General features: G+C 37.9%; 1 pseudogene; it reads left to right on the forward strand.

Moving 5' to 3' along the window:
• The first annotated feature begins 101 nt into the window (after positions 1-101).
• On the forward strand, positions 102-23,430 carry LOC109568275 (poly(A) polymerase alpha pseudogene; annotated as a pseudogene).
• Positions 23,431-27,739: the final 4,309 nt, after the last annotated feature.

The following is a 27,739-nucleotide window of genomic DNA, read 5'->3' on the forward strand; positions in this document are numbered from 1 at the left end:
TAATGGCTTATGTGAATAACTGAAAAAATACAATAAAAAGACCCTGAGGGGGGATACTGGCAATGAATCACTGCATCTTACTTCAAATAGTGAAGCTGTGCATGGCGGGGTGAGTGTCGTGGACGGCAAAGGAAGCGTGCTGGCCACACTGCATAACAGTATCAGTGTCTTTGAGTTGTCCGTTCATTCACCACATGGGAGATTCAGTCACGGAGCAAGTGGATGCTTTATCGGCCTTCAGTGGGGCTCTACTGAAGGCTATGCCTACCCACATGCAAAATGGTTGTTTAAAACAACCTACCCTCTGTGTGCAGACTTCATAAAACTATTCTTACTACATCTGAGTGAATGTAAAGTGGAATAAACATAGTTGTATTAGGTTGGTTAGTGAAACTCTGTCTGGACAAAATTGATATGAAGAAGAAAAAATAGAATGCTAAGGTCTGTTGTTAGAGGCTATAGAATGAAATTAGAAGCTTATTCTGAAGATTTAGAGCAAGCCTCATAAAATAGGTTACATCTTAGAAGTTTTAAGCATATTGTGTGTTTTTACGGGTTAGAATCACATTGCCTCTGAAAAAGCACAAAACAGAATCTATAGGAAAATAAAACTGATCCTTGGATGGTGCAGGGGTTGGAAACCCTCCTGCATAGTAGAAAGCCCATGTTTAGCTTATGGTCCACGTTCTGTATCCACAGGCTCAAGCTACCTTGGGTTGTATAGTACTATGCGTGCGTGCATGCTGGAACTATTCAGTTCTGCTGACTCTTTGCAACTCTATGGAATGTAGCCCACCAGCCTCCTCTGTCCATGGGATTCTGCAGGCAAGAATACTGGTCTGGGTCGCCACGCCCTTCTCCAGGGGGTCTTCCCCACCCAGGAATCCAAGCCCTTGTCTCCTGCATTGCCAGTGAATTCTTTACTGCTGAGACCCAGGGAAGCCTGGGTAATACCACAGTGTGTATTTACTGCAAGAAAATCTGTGTGTCAATATCGATGGACCTGTGCAGGTCCAAGTTCATGTTGTTCAAGGATCAACTGTATGAGCTTAAAAATTACTGAAAAGGATTTATCTCAAAGTCAGCATCTAAGATGAAAATAGAGGTGAAATGTTTAAAAGACTGAAAGAAAAAATTAGTAAAATAGTTAAAATCCATATTATTGATTTGGACTTCCCCTGTGACTCAGCTGGTAAAAAATCTGCCCTCAATGTGAGAGACCTGGGTTCCATCCCTGGGTTGGGAAGATTCCCTGGAGAAGGGAAAGGCTACCCACCCCAGTATTCTGTCCTGGAGGATTCCATGGCCTGTATAGTCCATGGGGTAGCAAAGAGTCGGACACGACTGAGAGACTTTCACATATATTGCTTTTGTGGAAAATAAATCACTAGTGAATTGATAAACTTGAGAACAGGTTCCATATTTAGAAGGAAAGCATACAGTAATAAAAATACCGAGTGTCTTTTCTTATAAGGATGCTATTCCAATCCTGAGAGCACCAGCCTTATAATCTCACTAAACTTATCTATCCCCCAATGGCCCCGTCTCCAGATACCATTGCATTGGGGTTAAGGGCTTCAACATTTGAATTCTGAGGAGACACGGAGCATTTAGTCCATAATATTATCCTACATTGATAATCAGTGCCTCTAGTTAGAAGCACAAAATTGGACCTGGAGAAATAGGAAAAAGCCATCCAGTAATGACTCCAACTCAGTGCGGACACTGATGCATTTTGAGCACTAGACAAGAGGGAGAGAATGCTCAGAAGGTACATTTTCAAGTGACTGATGTTGTATGGACTTTTTGTCCCTGGGTGATTACAATGATTGGGTCCATGCCACAGATATGAATAATAAAAGATAAATTTGCTTTAATATGCATAGCTGATGTACAGACACCACAAATCAATATGCCAAACTTCAGTCTCATAAACAAGATCTATTTTCAGATGTAACTGTTGCTTTCCCACACTTATTGTTATTTGAACTATAATTCTGTTTCCCAGGAAACCAGGCACTGGAGTTAGGAAGTGTTCTAATATTATCAAAATAAGTTTCTAAATTACTGTTTTACTACTGAAATTATTTTCACTAATTCATTTTTAAATGAATCCCTACAATTTCTTTCAAATGGATTTTTTTTTTAATTGGAATATAGTTGTGTCACAGTGTAGAGTCAGTTCCTGCTGCACAGCAAAGTGAGTCAGCCTCATGTGTGCACACATCCCTCTTTCTTGGGTTTCCTTTCCATTTGGGTCACCAACAGCACTGAGTAGATTTCCCTGTGCTGTGAAGTGCGTAGGGTCTTGTTTTCTGTTTTATACATAATAGCGTATATCAGATCAGATCAGTCGCTCAGTCATGTCCGACTCTTTGCGACCCCACGAATCACAGCACGCCAGGCCTCCCTGTCCATCACCAACTCCTGGAGTTCACTCAGACTCACATCCATCGAGTCAGTGATGCCATCCAGCCATCTAATCCTCTGTCATCCCCTTCTCCTCCTGCCCCCAATCCCTCCCAGCATCAGGGTCTTTTCCAATGAGTCAACTCTTCACATGAGGTGGCCAAAATACAGGAGTTTCAGCTTTAGCATCATTCCTTTCAAAGAAATCCCAGGGCTAATCTCCTTCAGAATGGACTGGTTGGATCTCCTTGCAGTCCAAGGGACTCTCAAGAGTCTTCTCCAACACCACAGTTCAAAAGCATCAATTCTTCGGCGCTCAGCTTTCTTCACAGTCCAACTCTCACATCCATACATGACCACAGGAAAAACCATAGCCTTGACTAGACGAACCTATGTTGGCAAAGTAATGTCTCTGCTTTTGAATAGGCTATCTAGATTGGTCATAACTTTCCTTCCAAGGAGTAAGTGTCTTTTAATTTCATGGCTGCAGTCACCATCTGCAGTGATTTTGGAGCCCAGAAAAATAAAGTCTGACACTGTTTCCACTGTTTCCCCATCTATTTCCCATGAAGTGATGGGACCGGATGCCATGATCTTCGTTTTCTGAATGTTGAGCTTTAAGCCAACTTTTTCACTCTCCACTTTCACTTTCATCAAGAGGCTTTTGAATTCCTCTTCACTTTCTGCCATAAGGGTGGTGTCATCGGCGTATCTGAGGTTACTGATATTTCTCCCGGCAATCTTGATTCCAGCTTGTGCTTCTTCCAGTCCAGCGCCAATCCTAATCTCCCAATTCATCCAACCACTTCCCGCTTGGTATCCATGTTTTTCTCTACATCTGTGCATCTATTTCTTCATTGTAAATAAGATCACCTTTACCATTTTTCTAGGTTCCACATGTATATGGTAATATATGCTATTTGTTTCTCTAATTTCTTTCTCACTTCACTCTGTGTGGTAGTCTCTAGGTCTACTCACATCTCTGTAAATGACACAATTTTATTACTTGTTATGGCCGAGTAATATTTCATTTTGCATGTGCACCACATCACCTTTAGTCATTCCTCTGTGGATGGGCATTTAGATTGCTTCCATGTCCTGGCTGTTGTATATGGTGCTACGATGAACACTGGAGTATATATGTCTTTTTGAATTATGGTTTTCTCTGGGTCTACGCTCAGGACTTGGATTGCTGAATCATATAGGAGTTCTGTTTTTACCTTTTTAAGGAATGTCCATACTGTTCTCTACTGTATCAATTTACATTCCCACCAACAGTGTAAGATGACTTCCTTTTTGCCACACCCTCTCTAGCATTTAAATGTTGTAGATTTTTTGATGATGGCCATTCTGACTGGTGTGAGGTGATACTTCATTGGAGTTTGGTTTTAATTTTTCTAATAATTAGTGATGTTGAGCATTTTTTTCATGTGTTTTTGGGCCATCTTTTTGGAGAAATATCTTTTTAGGTCTTCAACTCAGTTTTTGATTGGGTTGTTTCTTGGTTTATTTTTTTGATATTGAGCTACATGAGTTCTTTAATGCATTTTGAAGATTAATCATTTGTCAGTAGCTTCATCTGCAAATATTTTCTCCCATTCTGAGGGCTATATTTTCATGTTTATGGTTTCCTTTGCTGTGCAAAGGCTTGTAAGTTTAATTAGGCACCATTTGTTTGCTTTTTTTTTTTTTAATTTTCATTACTCTAGGAGGTGGGTCAAAAAAGATGTTGCTGCTTTTTATGTCAGAGAGTGTTTTGCTTATGTTTTCTTGTAAGAAGTTTATAGTGTCTGGCCTTACATATAGGACTTTAATCCACTTTAAGTTTGTTTTTCTGTGTGGTGTTAGGGAGTATACTAATTTCATTCTTTTATATGAAGATGTCCAGTTTTTTGAGCACCAGTTATTGAAGAGACTATCTTTTCCCCACTGTATATCTTTGCCTCCTTTGTCATAATTTAGGTAACCATAGATGTGTGTTTCCAACAGATTTTTCAACTTAGAACTAGATTTTTAAAAGTATACCAAGTTGGCTATTAAAAATTACATTTCAATTTTACATTAATACTATTTAAAGTGTATATTTACACTATAAAATGTGGATTGAAAAACAACAAAAAGGCTCAGATGCATCTGATTCAGTGAAATGAGAATTCTCTGTGACTGTTTACATGGCAGTTCCCCATCTCCTTCAAAGTAATATTGGAATCTCATCTTTTCTGGATGATAAATCATTGCAATATCAGAATGTTTATGTAGCATGTGTTATTTCATTCTTGAGGTGCAAAAGGAAAAATGACAATATTTTTATTGCATCAGTATGGAGCATGGAACTAGTTGTCATGAAGGCTGATTGAAGAAATGCTCCTATCTCAAATCCATTTAAAGTGACTTTGCAAGAACTGAGCTATAAACATGAAATGACCAGAACACCATAAAGCCAATGTGACTATATTAACCATCTTAGCAATTTATTCCAATGGCAGTTGCTGATGCAATTGTGCGATCATTTATCAAAGGGCAGTCACAGGACTGGATTGGCAATTCCCCCTCCCGGGTTGTAGGGTGCATGTTTGTGTATATGTTTGCCTGTATGTATTCACACATCACATAGCTTATTAGCTATCATCAAATACAGAGGTCAGTGGGATAATCTGAGTTTTGCCAAGCAATAAGCTCATGGTGAACTATTATACTGATGGCAGAATTTGAGAAAGGGTCAGATTTTTCAAATGTAAAGAAACAAGTCAAATTATCTCCAGGAAGACACTCTAAATTTCAGGTACATTTTTTCTGCAGGTTTGAAGATTTTGTTGTTGCTGTTCAGTTGCACAGTCGTGTCCAATTCTTTGCAACCCCATGGACTGCAGCATGCCAGGCCTCCCTGTCTATCACCAACTCCTGGAGTTTACTCAAACCCATGTCCATTGAGCCAGTGATATCATCCAACCATCTCATCCTCTGTCGTCCCCTTCTCTTCCCGCCCTCAACTTTTCCCAGATGCAGGGTCTTTTCCAATGGGTCAAATCTTTGTATCAAGTGGCCAAAGTATGGCCAGTTCCCTGACCTCATATTAGTTAAAATACCCACCCTATTACCCAGCCTATAACATCCTAACCAAATCACTTAATGCCACCCTTGTAGTAGGAATTTTCTCTGTCTCAAGGCTATAAAAATTGGCTTCTAGCCCGTGAAAGGGTTTGGCTCTCCCTTGAGTTGGCCTGATGTTCTAACAGCATCTCCCACTCTCTGAAACTTTATTCTCCTCTCTGCCTGATGTTTAGAAATTATTTTCCAACCCACACATGGACCACAGCATTGATGACCTTGTGATTTTAGTCAAGTGTGGATGCTGACTCACAAGTTTGGGGTTGGGTCTAAGATTCTGATTTTCTAAAATTCTTCTAGGTGATACCACTGCTGTGGACTCTCTGACCTCGCTTTGACCTCTAGGAGCTACTGACTAAAGGATGTGAGAATCTTACTGAGTCAAGTTAGTAATGCAGACTTTTCCAAACCTTCTATCAGAAAAAAACACCTGGAGGTTCTTCTCATAAATACAGAGTCCTAAGTCTTGTTGCTATATATAAAATAATATACTTTAAGGAAAAGGATCAAATTTTATTTATTTTTAATGATTATCCCAGATGGTTCCTAGGGTAATTACTAAAAGTAAAAAAGAAAATAAAATTACAAAATTGACCCTTTTCCTTAAAGCATATTATTTCTGGACTTCCCAAGTGGCACAGAGGTGAAGAATCCATCTGCCAATGCAGGAGATGCAAGAGACTGTGGTTTTGATCCCTGGGTCAGGAAGATCCCCTGGAGCAGGAAGTTGCAACACACTCCAGTATTGCCTGGAGAATCCCATGGACAGAGGAGTCTGGTGGCCTACAGTCCATGGGGTCACAAAGAGTTGGACATGACTGAGAGGCTGAGCATGCACGCAGCAGACGGTTCCTATGATCAGCAAGTTTATACAGCATGGAGACGATGCAGTGTTTTTCTGGGCTGATCTTCAGACCACGGCCAAGCAGATTATGCAAGGAGCTGCTCTCCCGAGTTCTTACCAAAAATGAGCGTGGATGTCCTCACTAAATGTTAGAATTCAAATTTCCCCAAGACTCTGATGCACGCCAAGCTTGTGAATCACTGATTTTGTGTGCTACTGTTTGATGTGAGTTACCAGATATTCCCCAGACTTTAAAGAAGCGGCTTAATATTTGAGCCTGTCTATACTGGCCCCAGTAAGAGTGCTAGAGGCAGTGCCTCTCTGAGGTCACCGTGATGATAGCAGTAGTAATTAGTGAAAAGGCAGAGAGAACAGGCTCCTTGGGGATAGGTGGGCCTTCACCAGCCTCCATTAATCTGAGAGCTTTCTGCATAAGACTGTTTTAATGAGGCTGACAAGGTTTTTCATGTAAGCAATTCTAGCCAGCTTGCTGAGTTTAGAGTAGAATTGTGTTCTCCAGAGGGAACTGTTGGGTTTGGTGGATACTTATATGGTAGAAAACTTTTAAGTATATTTGAAATAAAAACTTCTAAATATATTTGAAAAAAAATGTTCTTTTGACTTGGATACATTTAGTTTTAGCTCTATTTACCTATTTATCATAATAGAAATAGTAATAATAACTAATAATACTAATAGTTTTTCAGCACTTATTATGAACCAGGCCAACATTTGTCTAGGGACCAAACATTTATTTAAATTTCTAAGCAAGTGACTTAACCCCTCTGAATTCTTTTCGCTTCCTATTTTGGTTTCCAAACCATTATTTGATCTCCCTTATGCAAATAAAATATTTTCTACAGAAATGAACTCAAGTGACTTTATCGCCAATCTTGGCAGCACATGTAGCGCCTCAGATGCAGTCCTGTAATCCCCTCAGTTACAGCTGATCTCTGCCTTCACTGCACCTTATCCTGCACCCCAGACTCAGAGCTGGTTCATTGTAGTTGTTTCTGAACGTCTTGCTAAATGACACACTGTTGGCCTACACTTGTAAACATTTATCTCAAATATGCCCTTGCTGTATCTATCCTTTCACCAAACATCTTGTTGTTAAGTCTCTCAGTCGTGTCCGACTCTTTGCGACCCCATAGACTGCAATACCCAGGCCTCCCTTTCCTTCCCCATCTCCTGGAGCTTACTCAAACTCATGTCCATTGAGTCGGTGATGCCATCCAACCATCTCATCCTCTGTTGTCCCCTTCTCCTCCCGCCCTCAATCTTTCCCAGCATCAGGGTCTTTTCAGATGAGTCTGTTCTTCGCATCAGGTGGCCAAAGTATTGGAGTTTCAGCTTCAGCATCAGTCCTTCCAACGAATACTCAGGATTGATTTCCTTCAAGATTGACTGGTTTGAACCCCTTGCAGTCCAAGGGACTCTCAAGAGTCTTCTCCAACACCACAGTTCAAAAGTATCAATTCTTCAGCACTCAGCTTTCTTTAAAAGAGAGTCCAACTCTCACATCCATACATGACTACTGGAAAAACCATAGCTTTGACTATATGGACCTCTATTGGCAAAGTAATGTCTCTGCTTTTTAATATGCTATCTGGGTTAGCCATAGCTTTTCTTTCAAGGACCAAGAATCTTTAATTTCATGATTGCAATCACCCCAGACAATAAAGTCTGTCACTGTTTCCATTGTTTCCCTATCTATTTGCCATTAAGTGATAGGACCGGATGCCATGGTTGTAGTTTTCTGAATGTTGAGCTTTAAGCCAGCTTTTTCACTTTCCTCTTTAACTTTCATCAGGAGATTCTTTAGTCCTCTTCACTTTCTGCCATAAGAGTGGTATCATCTCATATCTGAAGTCATTGATTCTATGGCTTCATAATTCCTTTGTTTTCTTCTAGTCTATCTGGACACTTGCAGCTTCCTTCCTTAACAACCCTAGATCCTTGTTCATCTGCACTATATCTCAGGAGATTCTTCTATTCAAGGCCTCACCATTCCTAGAAATTTCAACCATCTCTTTGTCTTCACTCGTTGGACATCTGAGTACTAATACAAAAGCCTATATGAGCAGGTGGAGTGGTGAGATTATTGAGGGTCCAAACTCCATAGTGATGTGTGTATACCCATTTATTCTTTCACTGTGTTATGGGCTGCTTCCTGGAATATTATTCACAGGGGTAATTCCAAAACTTATTGCTACCCCTTAGAGATCTAACCAAGGGTTCTTAAGTCTGGATTTAATTTTAATTATTTTTTGAATTATTATTGATTCACCAAAGCAGATTTATTCTCTTATGATCAGACTCACATCAGAGCAATTAAATAATAATCTGAAGATTAAGCTCAAGCAGTTGTATCTAACATTTTTTTCCAAGTTGATTCCAACATGCAGCCAAGTCAGAAACCACTGCTATAATGCAACTCCCAGTGGCTCCTGTTTTCAGCAGAAAAATTTCATCTCCTAATCTTTTCAAAGGTATGCAGACCCTCACACTTGAACCAGTCTCTTTCTTTCTTTTTAAGATAACTTGTAGAGTTATTTATGGCTCCTCTGGTGGCTCAGAATGTGCTGGCAATGGAGGAGACCCGTTTTGATCCCTGGGTTGGGAAGATCCCCTGGAGAAGGGAAAGGCTACCTGTTCCTGGTGGGCTCAGTCTGTGGGGTCAGGAAGAGTCAGACACAACTGAGCAACTAAACTTTCACAATTTATGCTTCCCACGTGGCACTAATGGTAAGGAGCCCACCTGCCGATGCAGGAGATGTAAGAGACAGGGGTTCAGTCCCTGGTCAGGAAGATCCCCTGTAGGAGGGCATGGCAACCCACCTCAGGATTCTTGCCTGGAGAGTCCCATGGACAGAGAGGAGCTTGGTTGGCTACAGTTCATAGGGCTGCAAATAGTTGGACACAACTGAAGCAACTTAGCAAAGCACAGATGGATTTACTTTTCCCAGTCTTTCAACTATCCTGGTTAAAGTCTTAGAGCCATGGACTAAAACTAAAAATTTCAATTTATAGACACTCTGCATCATAACTTTTTGCAAAAATTTAGATAATAAGAATTTTCTCTGGACAAAGCAGTTAAAAATATCCAGTGGGAATATTTGCTTCTAATTTGTGTGATACTAGCTTTTATTTTATTTTTAAAATTTATTTATTTTAATTGGAGGATAATTACTTTACAATATTGCGATTTTTTTGCCATACCTCAACACGAATCAGCTATAGGCATACATGTGTCTCCTCCCTTCTGAACCCGCATCCCACCTCCCTCCCCATCCCATCCGTCCAGGTTGTCACGGAGTGCTGGGTTCATGTTCTCTACATCATATATATACATTACTATATATATTACATATTTATGTATATAATATGGTATATATACATATATATGTAATATGGTATATATACATATATATGTAATATGGTATATATACCATGTATGTGTATGTATATATAGTATATATACATATATATGTAATATGGTGTATATACATTACATCATATATATATATTACCATATATATAGTAATGTGTATATATATACACATTATTATTACAATTTATTTATATATATTATATATATATATGTATACACATTGAAATGTATCTATTTCAATATTCTTCTCTCAATCATCCCACCTCTCCTTCTCCCACTGTGTCCGAAATCTGCTCTTGATGTCTGGTCTCTTTTCTGTCCTGTACATAGGCGCACTGATACCGTCTTTCTGGATTCCATATATGTGTCTCATACAATGTTTGTCTTTCTGACTTCACTCTGTATAGCAGGCTCTTGGTCCATCCACCTCATTAGAACTGACTTAAATTTCACTTTAAACTTAGATTTCCATAACATTCTGACCATGAAACAATTTATTTTCAATTTTCTTTACTTTAGAAAATAAGATTAGACATTTTTGGCAAGTCAACAAAAAATCTCAAGTTCAAGAATGTTGGTGGTATTTAGCTAATTTAAGTACATCTAATTATCTTGCATTAAGTTAAGTTCTAATTAGTTTCCTATTCAATAGATCTTTCAAACCAGGAAAACTTTTTCTGTGCATAATTCCATTTAGGATTTGTTTTTAATAAAAAAAATTAAGTGCATCTTTTGTGTACCTTTCTCTGTAATATTCCCCCACTTGCAAGTGTTATCAAAACATTGCCCTATAAACAACCATGGAAAAGCTGCAACTGTCTAACTTAACTTTGAACATTTTTAGTATTTTCTAATAGAGCAAGAAGGCTGTAGTCTTAAGGCATAAGTAAAATGGATTCTACATCTGAAATAAGCTCCAGTGAGACATCTAATGGAGAAGGAAATAGCAACCCACTCCAGTGTTCTTGCCTGGAGAATCCCAGAGACGGGGGAGGCTGGTGGGCTGCGGTCTATGGGATTGCACGGAGTCGGACACGACTGAAGCGACTTAGCAGCAGCAGCAGCAGCAGAGACATCTAAAAGTGGAGTCAGGGCAAGCTAGGGTGGTTACTGCAGAAAAAGCTGCCACAAGCAGCAGAAGCCAAAGCGGAAGAGAACAGCCTCTTCTTGGAAGGCAGAGCTCATTTTCAATTTGCTCTTTTTTCCCTTTAAGATATCTCAGATATAATAAAGTTTAGAATGTTTTCTGGATTGCTATCTGATTGCTCCCTCCCCTTTAATTTGTAAATTGATTTAATCTGGACTCTCAAGAGGAAGGACGATTTTCTGAGCCATCAGTGCGATTACTTATCAAAGTTTGAAATGTTTGCAAAATGCCATCACTTAGAAAAGGCAATTCTTTTAAAAATTAAATGAGATCAAGATAACAATCATAGCAATCAAGTAATGGCACAATATAAGGTTCATTCTTTATGTCTTCTAGGGCAAAATAACATCAGGTAGGGTGGCTGCAGGATTTACTGTTTTTGTCTAAACTAGAAACACTTTCTAGAGGAATAAGCTATTTTTTCCTAACAATAATTATTAGATAGTTAAAAAAACAAATATGAGAATTATAATTGCTCTTAATGCTTTTAAAAATCACAATACATTTAAAGGGTAGAAATAGTTACTATCTCTGGAGGAGGAAATGGCAACCCACTCCAGTATTCATGCCTGGGAAATCCCATAGACAGAAGATGATGGTTTACAGTTCATGGAGGTCAGAAAGAGCTGAACACATCTCAAACGACTGAGCTCGCAGTTGTTACTATCAGGGTTAATTATATGTATAATGTTACTGTCACATACGGATGTACATGCTTTCTTTAGTTTCAGCAGGAAACTTCATTTAATATTAGTGATCAGATACTGCAGTGTTTTTCAAAACTAGAACTTTATTGCTGAGAAAGTTATAAAATACATATCTGTAGGCAATCGTCCCAATATTTTTAAGCACAAAGCAGGCAAAAAAATAATTATACATGCTTTATTTTATTATCATGACAAAGAATTTTAGTTAATTTTTATTTTTGCAGTCTCATTCAAGTTAATGTTTGCATTATTTAATTACATTCAGTTTTTTAAAAGATTTATTGTCATTTTTCTGAAATGAGATGGGACGTTTTTATTCAATTATTTTTGCAAAATACTTTTTATATTTTATGCCTTAAGCTTCCTCTTCTCTTTTAAATTAGTTTATGATTGCCCTCAGTGAATCAAGAGGGCAAAGTAGACTCAGTGTGCATTGAAGTCTTTGTAACATTAAACTCCATTCATCCAGTGATGGGCACTGAGGCTGGCCATTGTGAACAGTGATTCTGTGAACATGAGTGCACACGTACGTGTTTAAATCCTTGCTTTCCGCTCTTTCGGATATATTCCACAGAAGTGCAATTGCTAGATCATACAGTTATTTTACGTGTCATTATTTGAGGAGCAGCTATACTGCTTTTCTTAGGGCCTGAGTCACTCTATATTTCCACCAGCAATGAATGCATAAGGGCTCCAATTTCTCTACGTTCTTGATAACATTCATTATTCTCTATCATTTTTTTATAACAGCCACCCTAAGGTGTGTGTAAGTGGTACTGAATACTTTTGAGTATGATTTAATTCATTCTGTTGTCAACAAATATAAAGATATAAAATCTGAAATAAACATACATAAAATAATTTATGCAATTACACACAGAAATATAAATCAAGAAGTTTCACTGGTCCCACTCTCTATAGGTCAGATGAAAAGGTATTTTTGTGCCATAAAATTATTTATGCAATTAGCATAAAATATTTAGGACTTATTTGATGGCTCAAGGCTATGTGGTGTTGTGTAATATATCACATTCAGGTTTTTGTTCAACAGTGAAAGAAAAATGGAAAAACAATCAGAGTAAAAATTTTAAAAGTAATTTAGATAAAAAAATAATGTGATGGGCTATTTCCACATAAAGTTCCAACCCGATCTCTCATGGCAACATGTCTTTTTGTAACATGACTTCTATCTTCTCTCTTCAAGTGGGTGATCCTTTCCTCTGGCACGGTCCAGCTGACCAAAAAGTTTTCTTTTTCTCTTCTGCCTTTTGAATCCTTCTCCACTTTAATTGTTCCTGATCTACAATCTGCATTGATCACTGTTTTCTTCTTTTTGGAGGACCCACCTGTTACGCACACCACATGCCCCGCACCTCTCCCCTCTGACTCTGCGTGAACTACACTCCTCCGCATCTATTGTCTTGTAACTTTGCGCTAGTCACCTCCTGGGCTTTAACTTTACAGCACTCTCTCAGCAATCCGCCCTTTGTCCTTTGCTTCTCCCTCTTCTGGCTTTATGCTGATCACATCCATCCTGGTGCTTAGCTTTATGGTACTCTTTTTGCAATCCACCCCCTAGTAGCTTGCTTTCCCTCTTTTTGTATTACAAAAAGAAAGTTATGGTGCAATCCACAAAAGACAGTGTACCCAAGGGACTGACTGCCAGATCCAAATGCCCTGGCCACCTGATGTCAGCCAATTGACTGTTCTGAAACAATGCAGAAAGAAAGAATACAGGATCCTTACACTTTGCTCTTTATATCCAACGCCTGACTGTGAGCCTCAGCTATATGATCCCTTTGATTCTGCATGATAGGGGGAGACACAGTTCTTGAGGCATGAGCTATGTTCTCTGCTGGCTTGGGGATTAAAGCCATCTTTCTATGTCCTCCAAGTTCTGTCTTTGTATTTTCTTATTTGGCTCCCGTGGGCAGAGAAAGCCAAGATTTCAACAGCAACAACCTAGGACTCGCCAAGTGGAATACGGCCTCACAGGAAATATCATACTTATTGTCTATAAGCCCATTGGCTACGAAATCTGAAAAGTTTGAGATGGTTCCCTCAACTAGACTCTCTCAACTAGACATTAAGTTCTTCTGAGAATCTTCATAGTTTTTTCTCACAGTATACTCACACATGCAAAATAGAAATAATTCTACCTTGAAAAAAATATGGATATTGTTTTGGAGGCATGAAGTGAATTCTAATGAAATGTATAGAAAAGTCTTCAAATTTTAAGAGCCCTGGACTATCAAAAATACCACCTGATTGGACTAAAGGGGACAAAGATATTTTGAAATGCAAAAAGTTCCCAACTTCTAAGGGCAAGAAGCAGAGTAAGAGATACTTAGCTCCAAATACTGGCTACTTCTTCCAGAAAAGCTGGGCTAACTCTGAGGCAAAGCCAAGGCTTTTGTAAAACAAAGGATTAGGAACTAGAAGTACACTCCACCGAGACTATCCCTGGTGTCTAAGAAAAAGGGAAATGTTGGCCACCTGATGCAAAGAGCCAACTCACTGAAAAAGCCCCTGATGCTGTGAAAGATTGAGGGCAAGAGAAGGGGGCACAAAAGATGAGATAGTGGATGACATCACTGACTCAATGGATGTGAGTTGGAGCCAAGTCTGGGAGAGAGTGAAGGACAGGGAAGCCTGGTGTGCTGCAGCTCATGGGGTCGCAGTGTCAGACACGACCAAGGACTGAACAATGAACAGCAACAACGACATGAATCAGTATTGCCTTGGGCCAGTGACAAAAATCCACTTTGTATTCCTCTTTTAAAATGCAAGTGTCCATTGCAATGATGTTAACTGTGTTTTACCAGCATATGTAGATGGTTGACAATCTATTATTTTATTTCTCATGTCTCTGGATCCAGAGCAACTCAACCCGAGCAGCTGCGTCCAATAAACCTCAGACACACAGGGACACAGTTCAGATGATGCCATTCTGGATTCCGAGACAGAACCTGGAGGGCACGGGGCTTCTGGAGGAGGGAGGGATGTGTTGCATGTGGGAGGTCTGTAAATCGCTGTGGCCAGAGGGTAGACAGCGGTAGACTGTTTGCAAAGATGTGAACATCAGTCCCTGAATCCCGCCTGTCTGCTGTGTGAACGCTCCACTCCTCCACTGATGAGAGATGAGACTTCCCTTCCCTTTGGACTTCCCTGGTGGCTCAGAGGGTAAAGCATCTGCCTACAATGCTGGAGACCTCGGTTCAATCCCTGGGTCGGGAAGATCCCCTGGAGAAGGCAATGGCAGCCCACTCCAGTACTCTTGTCTGGAAAATCCTATGGACTGAGAAGCCTGGTAGGCTACAGTCCATAGGGTTGCAGAGTCGGACACGACTGAGCGACTTCACTTCACCCCCTTTGGACTTACACAGGCCCTGTGACATTTCAGTGAGTACAGTAGAAATGACATTGTGTAATTTCTGGGCCTGAGTTTAAGAAAACTTCCAGTTTCTATTTTTTTTTTAATTTTATTTTATTTTTAAACTTTACATAATTGTATTAGTTTTGCCAAATATCAAAATGAATCCACCACAGGTATATATGTGTTCCCCATCCTGAAGCCTCCTCCCTCCTCCCTCCCCATACCATCCCTCTGGGTCGTCCCAGTGCACTAGCCCCAAGCATCCAGTATCGTGCATCGAACCCTTCCATTTTCATCTGGTTACCAGGTAAAGAAGCTTAAACCAGGCTTCTTAATGATGGTTGGAGAAGGAAATGGCAACCCGCTCCAGTACTCTTGCCTGGAAAATCTCATGGATGGAGGAGCCTGGTAGGCCACAGTCCATGGGGTCGCAAAGAGTCGGGCACCACTGAGCGACTTCACTTCACTTCTTCACTTTTAATGATGGTTATTGGAGAGTAGACGAATGAGCAGAATGGAGGGGAGGGAAGAGATTGAGGTTTTGCTCAGGAGAACCTTGGCCCCCACTGCATCTCCTGGCTGAACGGAGCCACGTGAGTGACTTCCACGGACATCATGTGAAGTAGAAAATAGAACTCACCAGGTGAATACACCTCAATTTGGGGGTGGTTTTCTTATACGGCAAAAGGGAACTTAGCTTTATTTGTCTTAATATTTAGAGAGATAGTAAAGTTGGGATAACATTTCTTTTCATTTATGGCTTATATTTTTTTCAAAACAATTATTTTCACTGACAGATGAGCATAGAGAATTTATGGACAGTATTACAGGAAGAGGTAAAAGCACCTTTATATGATGGCATTATTAACTTTCCTTCTTTTCTTATAACCAATACTTTTTTTGACTATAAAACTGATTATTTTGTTACTATTTTTGGAATAGTATGCATATTACTTTCCTTGTAATTGTACTGATAATTGAGTATCTCATTTATATCATCTAGTTTATTTCTTTGATCCAAAAATAAATACCAAGAATTGCAACTTCTTTGGAGCCAGGCCTAAATATCTTTATTTTTTTTCTGCTTTTAATTTTGTATATAAAACTATGTCTTAAAGTAATGAATGACTCTGGCATCTTATCACAGCCCTAAACTGCAAATTTCCAGTGGCTGCAAAGCTGCTATTAATAAAGTAATGCTTAAAGAATCACAGATTCCTAATTTAAACAGGAACTCAGCAAGAAAGACTAGCTTTTCCTAATCACAGAAAACTCAGGTGTTTCATTGGAAATACATTCAGTTGCTATATCAGGATAAAAGAAAGGCTAGTGAAATCTAAAATGCAAATTATAGAAAAGTTTTTACACCTATATACCATTTTTTGTAATATGTGTTTAATTAACCAAGATTTAATTTACATCAATATCCTTTTATAATTATGTGATCATTTTATTGTTATAAGTTATAATTTAACATTATATTTAACATTAAATAGTTACAACTTTACAGATTAAGTCAAAACTCACTTTAGAAGATTCCTTTCTTTTAAGTGACATTCCTTTAATATCATAAGTTAAAATATTACTATTTTGGGTTGCTATATTTTAAGATTATCTACATAATAACAATTATGTGTTAAATTATAATTACAGGAAGAAATGAAAAATTTTAGATGTTTAAATTCCCACAGATTTTTCAATAATGAAAGAACAGACAGTTTGGAGAAAATACCTAAAGAAGTTCTATTTTCTGAACTTTGTCTTCTAGGAAGTATTTGAGGATGAGATGGTTAGATGGCATCACTGACTCAATGGACATGAGTTTGGGTAAACTCCGGGAGTTGGTGATGGACAGGGAGGCCTGGCGTCCTGTAGTTCATGGGGTCACAAAGAGTCGGACACGGCTGAACAACAGAACTGAACTGAACTGGAGTATTTGATTCTTTTAAAAATGAAGGACTAATATCTAAAGTGTTTTGTGCTATTTAAAATATCAAAAGTCTTCTCTATTTTTAAATGATGACAAAACCTTCTCCTAAACACAAGACCTGGTGCTCACTAAATTTCTATAATTAAAAGTTTCATTATTATTATGCATAAATTATTTCAAACATTTTTGATATTTCTACACAGATTCTGTGTGAGTAGAAGAGATTAAATTGGACTAGGAGTCTTGGTCTTGGCTCATTTCTAAAAAGTATATCATCTCTTTCTTATTGATATGTGTGAAATATTTCTGTTTTGATACAAGTCCCTTTGAGGTCATATGGATTTTCAATATATTCTTTCGCTTTTATGCTTCCTTCTTCACTCTTTCAATGGTGTGGAGGACAACTCCCCATGGGGTTTCTGCACATTTAGGATCTGCTCCTATTTTTGGGTGTTGTTTCAATAATTTATAGGAAATAGTTTGGGAAGGTAGAGACAGGGCCTCCCATTGGGTAGAGAGATTTATTTTCTGACCAGGATGACAACAAAGCCTTCTTCTGGAACACCGTATGGGCTGCTTTTGCTAGCAGCCTTCTTGTAAGACTGGAGAGTCTGCTAGCTCGGGTTCACTCCTGTAACGCATCCCGCTGCTGTAAAGCATCATCCGATTACTCACAGTGTCCTGCCTGCCCTGGTGCTCAGGGAACTGGTATGAGTGTTAGTCTGTCTGTTGCTCCTGTTGTAAATTAAATACGTTGACTTTTGCCTTTGACTTAGGAGCTTCATGCCCACTGCCAGTATCCTTGTACTTCTAATTATTTTTTGATTTATATATTTTGAGACCATGTTATCTAGTATATTTTAAGTTGAATAATTTCTGAGTTCGTTAGCTCTTTATTGTTTTAAAATGCTTTTTTTTTTGCTCATAGTATTTACTGTCTTACTGTCCATTTTGTCTAATATTATTATCAACATATACTTTTGATCCTTATTTTTAAATCAACATGATCTTTTTAAAACGGGATAATTTATTTTTGTTGTGCAGTCTCTAAGTCGTGTCTGATTCTCTGTGGGCCCGTGGACTGCAGCACACCAGGCTCTTCCGTCCTTCACTATCTCCCAGAGTTTGCTCAAATTCATGTCCATTGAGGCGGTGATGCTATCTAGCCACACCAACTTTCCAGTATTATTAGTGTCTTATATTAGTATGGTCAATTTGTTTGCATCAATGAACCAATATTGACAGTTTTTATTACCTAAAGTCCATATTCTACTCAGATCCCTTACATTTTGCCTAACCTAATTTTCTGTTCCAGGATTCCATCTGGGCACCACGTTCCATTCAGTTGTCATGTCTCCTGAAGTTCCTCTTGACTGTAATAGATTCTCAGAATTTCTTTGTTTTTCATGACCTTGACAGTTTTGAGTACTGAATGGGCAGTTCATACAGTGTTCCTCATGGGCTTGTTGACTGTTTTTCTCATGATTAGGCTAGGATTATAGATTTTTACTGAGAATGCTTTGGAGGTGAAAAATTCTTTTCATAGCATTAAGCTTACATATTGTCAAGATTACTTATCACCGTTGATGTGCACTTTGGTCACTTGGCTAAGATCACTTTTTTATGGTATCCACTGAAGCAGAAAAATTTTAATTTTGCTGAAGTCTAATTTATCTGCTTTTTGTTTTGTCCCTTTTGTTTTTGGAGTTATCTAAAAAGACTTTGTCCAACCCGAGAATTTGAAGATTAACTATTGTATTTTCCTCTTATATTTTTACAGTTTTAGCTTTTATACTTAGATCTATGATTCATTTTGAGTTCATTTTTTTTGTATGGCAAGAGAAAGAAGTTTTAACTTTATTACATTTGTATGTGAATAGCACCATTTGTTGAGAAGACTATTCTTTCTGATTGAGTTGTCTTGGGACTCTTGTCAAAATTCAACTGACCATTAACATAAGAGTTTATTTCTGAACCTTCAGCTCTATCACATTGATTGATCAATTGACTATTTATGTCTCTGTCTCTCTATATTTCTCCTTATTTTAGTTCCACACATTCTTGACTATTTATTGTAAGTTTTCAAATTGAGAAGTGAGTCCTTCAGCTCTGTTCTTTTCCCCTATCACTTCTCTTTTTGTAAAGATTGTATTTCTGTATGAATTTTAGATCAGTTTGTCCATTTCTGCAAAAAAGCTTGCTGAGATTTTGATGGAAATTGCATTTACTTTCAGATCAGTTTGAGGCATATTGCTATCTTATCATTTATTAAGTTTTATAATCCATGAACATGTTTTTTTTTTCTTTCATTTATTTAAGTCTTCTATAATTTCTTTCAGCAATGTCAAAGTTTTTAGGTTATAACCTTTGGATTTGCATTACATTTATTCCTAAGTATTTCATTTTTTGATGCCATTGTTAATTGAATTGCTTTGTGATTTCAATTTTTGATGGCTCATTGGTAACGTATAGAAATAGCAACAGATTTTTCTATATTGATCCTCTGTCCTGCAACGCTTATGAACTTGTTTATCAGTTCTAAAGTTCTTAATGTGTCCTTAAGTTATTTTGTGTATATATATGTATATATATATAATCATGTCACCTATAAATATAGCTTTATTTAACCCCATTCTAGAAAGGCATTATTGCAAACTATAAAGTCATGAAAAATGAGAATTACAGGATTCATATGGGTACAAGTGGCACAACTGAATCTGGATGCATCTGAGATCAGAACCATTCTTCTTCATACATGTCTAGCATAATATCAAGATGAAAAAACATTGTAATGTATTTTAAGATCCTTGAAAATAACCTCACCCTTGAAAATGAATGCATCAATTTTTCACTGTGTTCTCTGGCTTCAATCATTCATAATTTGGTAAAGTCGCAACATCTTTATCATGCTAATAGTGGAGAGTACACATCACTTATAATCATTTCTTTTATCTCTATACTGATTAGAGGACAATTTCCTTTCTTGTGTGTGTGTGTGTGTGTGTGTGTGTGTGTGTGTGTGTGTGTGTGGTGTGTTAGTCGTTTAGTTATGTTTGAGTCTGAAACCCCACAGACTGTAACCTGAAAACTCCTCTGTCCATGGAATTCTCCAGGCAAGAATACTGAAGTGGACTACTCCCTTCTCCAAGGGGATCTTCCCGACTCAGGCATCAAACCCGGTTCTCCTGCATTGCCTGTTTACTCATTTACTCGTTCATTCATCACTGGGTGAATGCTTAAATTGCTTCCACTTTTTGACTATTGTGAATAATATTTTATGGACATGAGTGTCTCTTTGAGATCCGGCTTTCAATTATTTTGGGTTTATGCCCCAAAGTGGAATTGTTGGGTCATATGGCAATTATATTTTTAATTTATTCATGGTATCCATGCTCACCAGCAGGTGACAAATGTTTCAATTTGTCTACATGTTGGCCCAACCTTGTTATTTTCTGCTTTTTTTAAAAAAATAGATTCCCAGTTTTACAAAAGAGGAGTTCTCAAGACTGTTTTCACAACAGTGCGAGTGTCCGTAACACTGCCTGCTTGTGTGCTCAGCTGTCTCGGTTGTGTCTGACCCTTTGTGACCCTGGGGACCGTAGCCTGCCAGGCTCCTCAGTCCATGGCATTCTCCACGCTAGACTGCTGTGGGTTGCATGCCCTCCTCCAGGGGATCTTATCGAACCAGGGAATCAGACCTACAGCTTCTGCATTACAGGCGGATTCTTTACTCCTGAGCCACCAGGGAAGTCTGTACTTAACACTAGTGAACTGTAAAATTCAGAGTGGTTATGGTGATAAATTTTAATGTTATGTGCATTTTACCACAATTTTTAAAAATTAGAAAAGTGAAAAATACCAAAAAATGTGAATGTGAAAAAAATGTTAAGAATTACCAAAGTTAGAAAGAGTCATAAAGTTATTGCTTCTAAATATTAACAGAGGGTAATATTTAATATTTCCTAGATGAGACTCTAACTGTGTTATATAATTGTATTTTTTTTTTCATGAAACCCTTCTTCTTCTGGAAATAAGAAATATTCACTTTAAAAAGTCCTGGAATTTTCATCTTTGATTTTAAAAATGTCACAGTACTTACCTTCAATTTTTGCAACGTCATTCTTGATTTTTTATGTTGCAAATTTTAAATGGATATTAAAGCCACTCACCACCAAATATATTTCATTCATATGGCAATTTTTGATAGACATTTACTTTTATGACAGTTTATTAACACTGTAACCATAAAGAGCATTGATGTGCAGTTGTAATTTTAAAATGTATTTTCAAATTTTTTAAATGTTTCTAGATTTGTATTAAAATATGGGCTTAGGTTTTTCACTGCTCATATAATTCAATCTGAGCAGAGCCCCATTTTAAGGTTATTTTATTCTGTTACTTAGAAGCAATCAGTTTCTGATGTACTGGCTACATATTAGCATAGCATATACACCAATCTTTAAAAACTTTAGAGTGTAGAGCCACATTCTAGGAAAAATAGCAATGTGTGCTTAACTTGAAACTTACATTACATTTCCTTCAGATTAAATTGTAAACTCAGTGAATTTTCCATTAGACTTAGTTCTTTAATTATCATTTATTAATATTATTATTATCACGCATCCACTATGTAAAGCCTGTATTACCTGTGACATGCTTCAAAACCAATCTTACATGTTGGAAACATTGGACAAAACTTGGAAAAGTTGATGTATTTAACTCAGGTCATGTAATTTGTAAGAGATTGGACTCTGCTTTTGAATCAGTTTCCCAGTAAGGCTGTTAATACCTATTGCAGTTTAATGCATTACCTAAGAGAGATTTAGGCATTCAAATACAGCATTATTTTTATAAATTCCAAAGCAAGGATAGATTATGGATGTAGATGTATATAACTATAAAGATAAAGCTAACTACTAAATGTTAAGAAAAGAACTTCCACTTTTAACCCAGAATATCAAAGAATATTCCGGTCAAATACACTTTAAAATATACGATGAGAGAGTTGATAGTAGTGGTTTTTGCGTCTTTCTACTCAAAGCATAGGAAAACTACATTAGATGCTCAATAAATATTTGCTTGTAACAAGTAACAAGTAATGAATGACAAGGGGCTATAGAACACTAAATGATGCCAGCTGCCAAATTCTAAGACAACATTATTTCTGAAAGGGAAGCTATTGAAGCTCCCCACCAGACAGCCCTATTCCTGGTGGCTGGCCGAATCTCGGCCAATTATTTTTCAGTCAACGACTATGTCAAATGCAACAGTATAATCTCTGATGAAAATTTAGTATCCAGGCCATGTTAGGACGAAGGGGAAGGAGGAGAAACGCTTAAAGCGGCGGGAGCGGGTGCGGGAGGAGGGCTAAGGCAGGCCCGCGCCCCCCCCCTCCCGCCTCAGTGGATCATGCCCAGGGCGGCAGCGGCGGCGGTTGCAGCAAACACGGCCGCCACAGAAGCACTATGGCATTACTTCTCCCATCAGCTTAGCAGCCCCCAAGGAGACTGACTGCCTACTCACACGGAAGCTAGTTGAGACTCTGAAGCCCTTTGGGGTTTTTGAAGAGGAAGAGGAACTGCAGCGCAGGATTTTAATTTGGGGAAAATTAAATAACCTGGTAAACGAGTGGATACAAGAAATCAGTGAAAGCAAGAATCTTCCACCATCTGTAACTGAAAATGTTGGTGGGAAAATTTTTACATTTGGATCTTATAGATTAGGAGTACATACAAAAGGTGCTGATATTGATGCACTGTGTGTTGCACCGAGACATGTTGATCGAAGTGATTTTTTCACCTCATTCTATGATAAGTTGAAATTACAGGAAGAAGTAAAAGGTTTAAGAGCTGTTGAAGAGGCATTTGTACCACTTATCAAACTGTGTTTTGATGGGATAGAGATTGATATTTTGTTTGCAAGATTAGCACTGCAGACTATTCCAGAAGACTTGGACTTAAGAGATGACAGTCTGCTTAAAAATTTAGATATAAGATGTATAAGAAGTCTTAACGGTTGCAGGGTAACCGATGAAATTTTACATCTAGTACCAAACATTGACAACTTCAGGTTAACCCTGAGAGCTATCAAACTGTGGCCCAAACGCCACAACATCTATTCCAATATATTAGGTTTCCTCGGTGGTGTTTCCTGGCTGTGCTAGTACCAAGAACTTGCCAGCTTTATCCAAATGCAATAGCATCAACTCTTGTACACAAATTTTTCTTGGTATTTTCTAAATGGGAATGGCCAAATCCAGTCCTATTGAAACAGCCTGAAGAATGCAATCGTAATTTGCCTGTATGGGACCCAAGGGTTAGTGTATTATTTTTTCCCCTACAAATTCGCACTGTGCAATAACGAGTAGAAGTCATCTGCATAAACTGAGGGAGACGTCCCATTCTGTTACGTATGAGTGGACATGTTCGTATCACACTTTCTTTTTAATCTCAACTAGAATTGTCCTCTGGGGTCAGAAGCATAATTATGTACCCTAGAACCATGTTTAATTGTACCTAGTTTATAATATCAAAGTCACTAACAATTTATATATAGAACTACCTTATAAGTCAAAGTTGTGTGAGCATTTGCACTTAAAAAAAAAATAATAAAAGGATACTAAAAAAAAAAAAGAAAATTTAGTATCCAGTAATGAGCAAATTTACTATTATTCCCAATACTGTATAAAGTGAAATTAAAGAACAGTAAGATCTTTCATTGATTAATTAACAAAGATATTTGAGATTTTTGACCAAAGCAAAATTAGTAAAGAAATATTGGCATGATCCGAAGGGCATCTTTAGCCACCTCAGATGCAATGAGGAGAGTGAGCATCACACTCCAGTGAAGAATTCTGCATCCAGCGTGGACATGGACTGAATTAAAGCACATTTTTCTTTGACATTGCTCGTAGAGTGGCCTTATTATTCTCTTACATTTTACAAGGAAAGACAAATCAATGACTATTATTTTCATGAACACAGAAGTGCTTCAAAAAGATTTCTTTTCTGAAATCTGAAATACTGTTTGGAAAAAAAAGTGTGTTTTCTTTGGGTAGCAGTTGTTTCTCCGATGGGTTTTGCTTATATTTTTATGAGTGTCTTATAGTGGAAACCACACATCTTTATTAAGGCCTATGTTCTGACTCTAGCATATGGACTAACTAGCTTTGTGATTTACACAATGGAAATATATGCATATATATATATATATATATATATATATATAAACTTTCCTTCAACTTCAAAATTTTAATCTCAAGGTAATGTTTTTATTATGGTTTCTAAGTATGCATTTGAATTGTCTTCTTTTTACTATGTGCAGAATTTTTTTTTCCTGTTTTATACATGCGTGTGTTCCATTTAGATTGACTGGTGAACAGTTACATTCATTGCACAGATATAAACAGATTTACCAGTGTTTGCATTGGGAGTTCATCCTGATAGAAACATATGTCCTTGCTCTCGTTCTGCATTTTATTTTATTTTTTTTTCTTAATTTGGAGTATCATTGCTATACAGTGTTGTGTTAATTTCTGGCTGTATCGCGAAGTGAGGTGAATCAGTCATGCATATACATATATCCGCTATTTTTTAGATTCCCTTCCCATTTAGGTCACCACAGAGAACTGAGTAGAGCCCCTTGTGCTGTTCAGAAGATAAATTAGTTATCTATTTTATACATAGTAGTGTATACATATCAGTAGACCTTTAATTTTGACAACTATTAACTCTCCCTTTTTTCTGCCTCAAAGAGAATATTAAGGGCTGCTGATCAGAGAAAAGTCATCCAGAAGAGTACAATATCCTGGTGTTAGATATATAACAATGCTTGAATTATAGTTTCTTAAATTCTATAGATATTTAGGAAGGCTTTAAAAACATGATGTATATTACATAAAATGAGATGCATTAAGAACAAATACCAATAAATGTTGTAAAGAGGTCAAACACAACTTAGCCACTGAACAACAGCAACCAATAAATGTATTTAGATGATTCAGAACAGTGAAGAGGATGCTGTTAACGTTAGGTGAAGCTTTATAAACTATGAGGGAAAATAATAATTTATTTATAAGAGAATCACAATACTGGGTATATTTAAATATTGATAAATGAAAAGCAATAATAATAATGGGAGTGTAGACTATAAAGGAAATACCAAAACACTTTCATCACACTAACAAATAAACTGCTTTCTTTTCCCCACATTCTCCTCTGGGCCTAAGGCAGAGCTGTGATCACATCATAATTGTGAGAGGTATAGATGGTAATGCGTTATTTTCTTTTTTTGAAGGAAGTGGCAAGGAAGGGAAGGAACGATTTTTAAGATAATTTTTGAATAATCTTAAAACTTTAAAAGTTATTTTCTAATTTAAAAAATCAAGCTACATTTTAGCCTGGTAATCCAATAAAAAGAAAATTGCAATGGAAAAGAAGATCACAATTGTTACTGATTATATCATCCCACTGACGTTTATCTAATGCATGTGACCATTGAACTAACTGTAGCCCGAGCCTCACATAAACTTTGTAACTTCACAATTGAGACTGAGTAAGGAAACATCAATTTAGCTACAGTGATCAGGGGCTTCCCTTGTGGCTCAGTAGGTAAAGAATCTGCCTGCAATGCAGGAGACCTGGGTTCGATCCCTGGGTTGGAAAGATCCCTTGGAGGATGACATGGCAACCCACTCCAGTATTCTTGCCTGGAGAATCCCCATGAAGAGAGGAGCCTGGCAGGCTACAGTCTATGGGGTCACAAAGAGTCGGACTTGACTGGGTGACTAAGCACACACTGATCAGTACTGACTCATGAAATAGCTGAAATGCCCCTACTCGTCATGATTCTGGCTGATTTTAACTCTGCATAGGAATTAAAAAGATGATTCAGTGATTTGAAATAATAGAAATCCAGCCACATATTCATATTTTGGGATAATGGTAAATCATGTTTTAAAATACAATGTAAGTAATTTTAGTCATCAGTTTCCACTTTTGGGGGGGAGGTCACAGCTTCCAATACAGACTGATATTGTGATTATCAGTCTAGACTCCCAGGAAGATGCTAGCATGAGCTGAAAGTCTAGCCTCCTTATTCAGAAAATGTTAATGCAAGAAGATCTTCTTATTACACATGAACTCCTTAGCATGTACAACCAGACTGGAACTTCTGGTTTTTTCAGAGACTCTATGGAATAGGGGAAGCTACTCTCCAATATGAAACTGTCATGGTGGTGGTGGAGATCTTAAAAAGTAAAATCTTACCTAAGCCTTTTAACAGTGAGGATCATTATTCTTCTGCCCTGTCTATCCCAGGAGGCTTTTCAGCTGGAATGGAGCTCTTCAGGAAACTGAGAAAGTAAGAAGCTATAGTGTCCCAGAAGGGTGATATAGGAAAGAATATCAATAAAACCAGAGGAATTGAAAGCTGAAGATTCCATGGGGTTTAAAGATGCTGTCTTATCAACATGATTAGACATACTAGTATTCATTTTGGTAAAATTTTTATATAATTCTGATACCTTAGTAACTTTTATTTATTTACTTCAGTTTCACAGTAGTGTATAACTTTAAGCATTTAGAAATATTAAACTGGTATTTGAGACTAGCTGGAATTAGGTAGTTTCACAACTTGACTTGGGGGAGGAAATAGCTTTTGGGTATAGATAAATATTAAAAATCTATAATATAAAAGGTGAAGCTGAGAATAAGACTATCTTCTCTCTTTGAGCAAAAAATGCACAAGTATAGAAAGAAAAGAAGAAGGAGATAACACAATTAAAATAAAACCCCAACATTTATGGGCAGTGAAATTGCAACGTGGGAAGGTAGCAAAACACAACCTCAAGGAAACTTTGCTGGATGCAAAATGCTCCAGAAAAACTGATGAAGACACCAGGAGCATGACTTCCTTTTCCGGGAAAGCACTGTGGTGTTCTGGGAAGGAAATTAAAGAACGTTTGGCATATTCCATCAACATTCCCCGTTTTGGAGAGATTAGTGAAGGGTGTGTGTGTAGACCATAAAGTGAGTGAGGGGCTTCCCGGGGGTAAGAGTGGATTAGAATCCTCCTGCCAGTGCAGGGGTGCAGCTTCAACCCCTGGTCTGGGAGTATTCCACATGCCAAGGAGCAACTCAGCCCGTGTGCCACTGCTGGGAGCCACCACGGGAGATCCCACCCATGACAAGGTCATGTGGAAAAGCCATGACGAGCAAGGTAGATCATGGCTTGAGAGATTGCCTGGATCTCCTCAAGCATCTACCCCCAAACCAGAATCTGTCTGTCTTAGTATTTTGTGCCTTTCACCAACTCTTCTAAGGCTATCCCCGACCACCTTTCTCTGGAAAAAGTCAACTTAGGGCTTTAGTTAATAAGTCTACTGGGCATGATAGGAGTGTTTCAATTCAAATCCCTCTGATGGCTTTCTAGCTTGCCTGACAGATTTATCCAGACTCTTGCAGCTACGCATGTGATTGATCACAGCCTCCCCACTGTGAGAGACATGGTAAGCTTAAAACATTCTAAAAATATAGAGCCTTTCAAAGAGTTAAAAACTATTAGAGTAGTGCTGGTGTAGGATTTCATTGTTGAGCCAGTGCTTGCTGCCAGGTGCCCACATCCCTTACCCACTGTGCGCCTGGGAGCGCATTGGTTAACATAGTTGGAATGTAAGAAAAACAAGCAGCAGCCTCAGAATCAACCACATCAGACCTTTGAGCTAATTGGTTCTTTCTTTGTAGTAACTCACTGCACCTTTGCTCCCTGAGAATGTAACTCTGTTTAGTACTTTCTGAGGCTGCGAGAAATAAAGAAGAAACACTT

This window comes from Bos indicus, chromosome 14 (genome assembly GCF_029378745.1).
Source record: "Bos indicus isolate NIAB-ARS_2022 breed Sahiwal x Tharparkar chromosome 14, NIAB-ARS_B.indTharparkar_mat_pri_1.0, whole genome shotgun sequence".
Lineage (NCBI taxonomy): Eukaryota > Metazoa > Chordata > Mammalia > Artiodactyla > Bovidae > Bos > Bos indicus.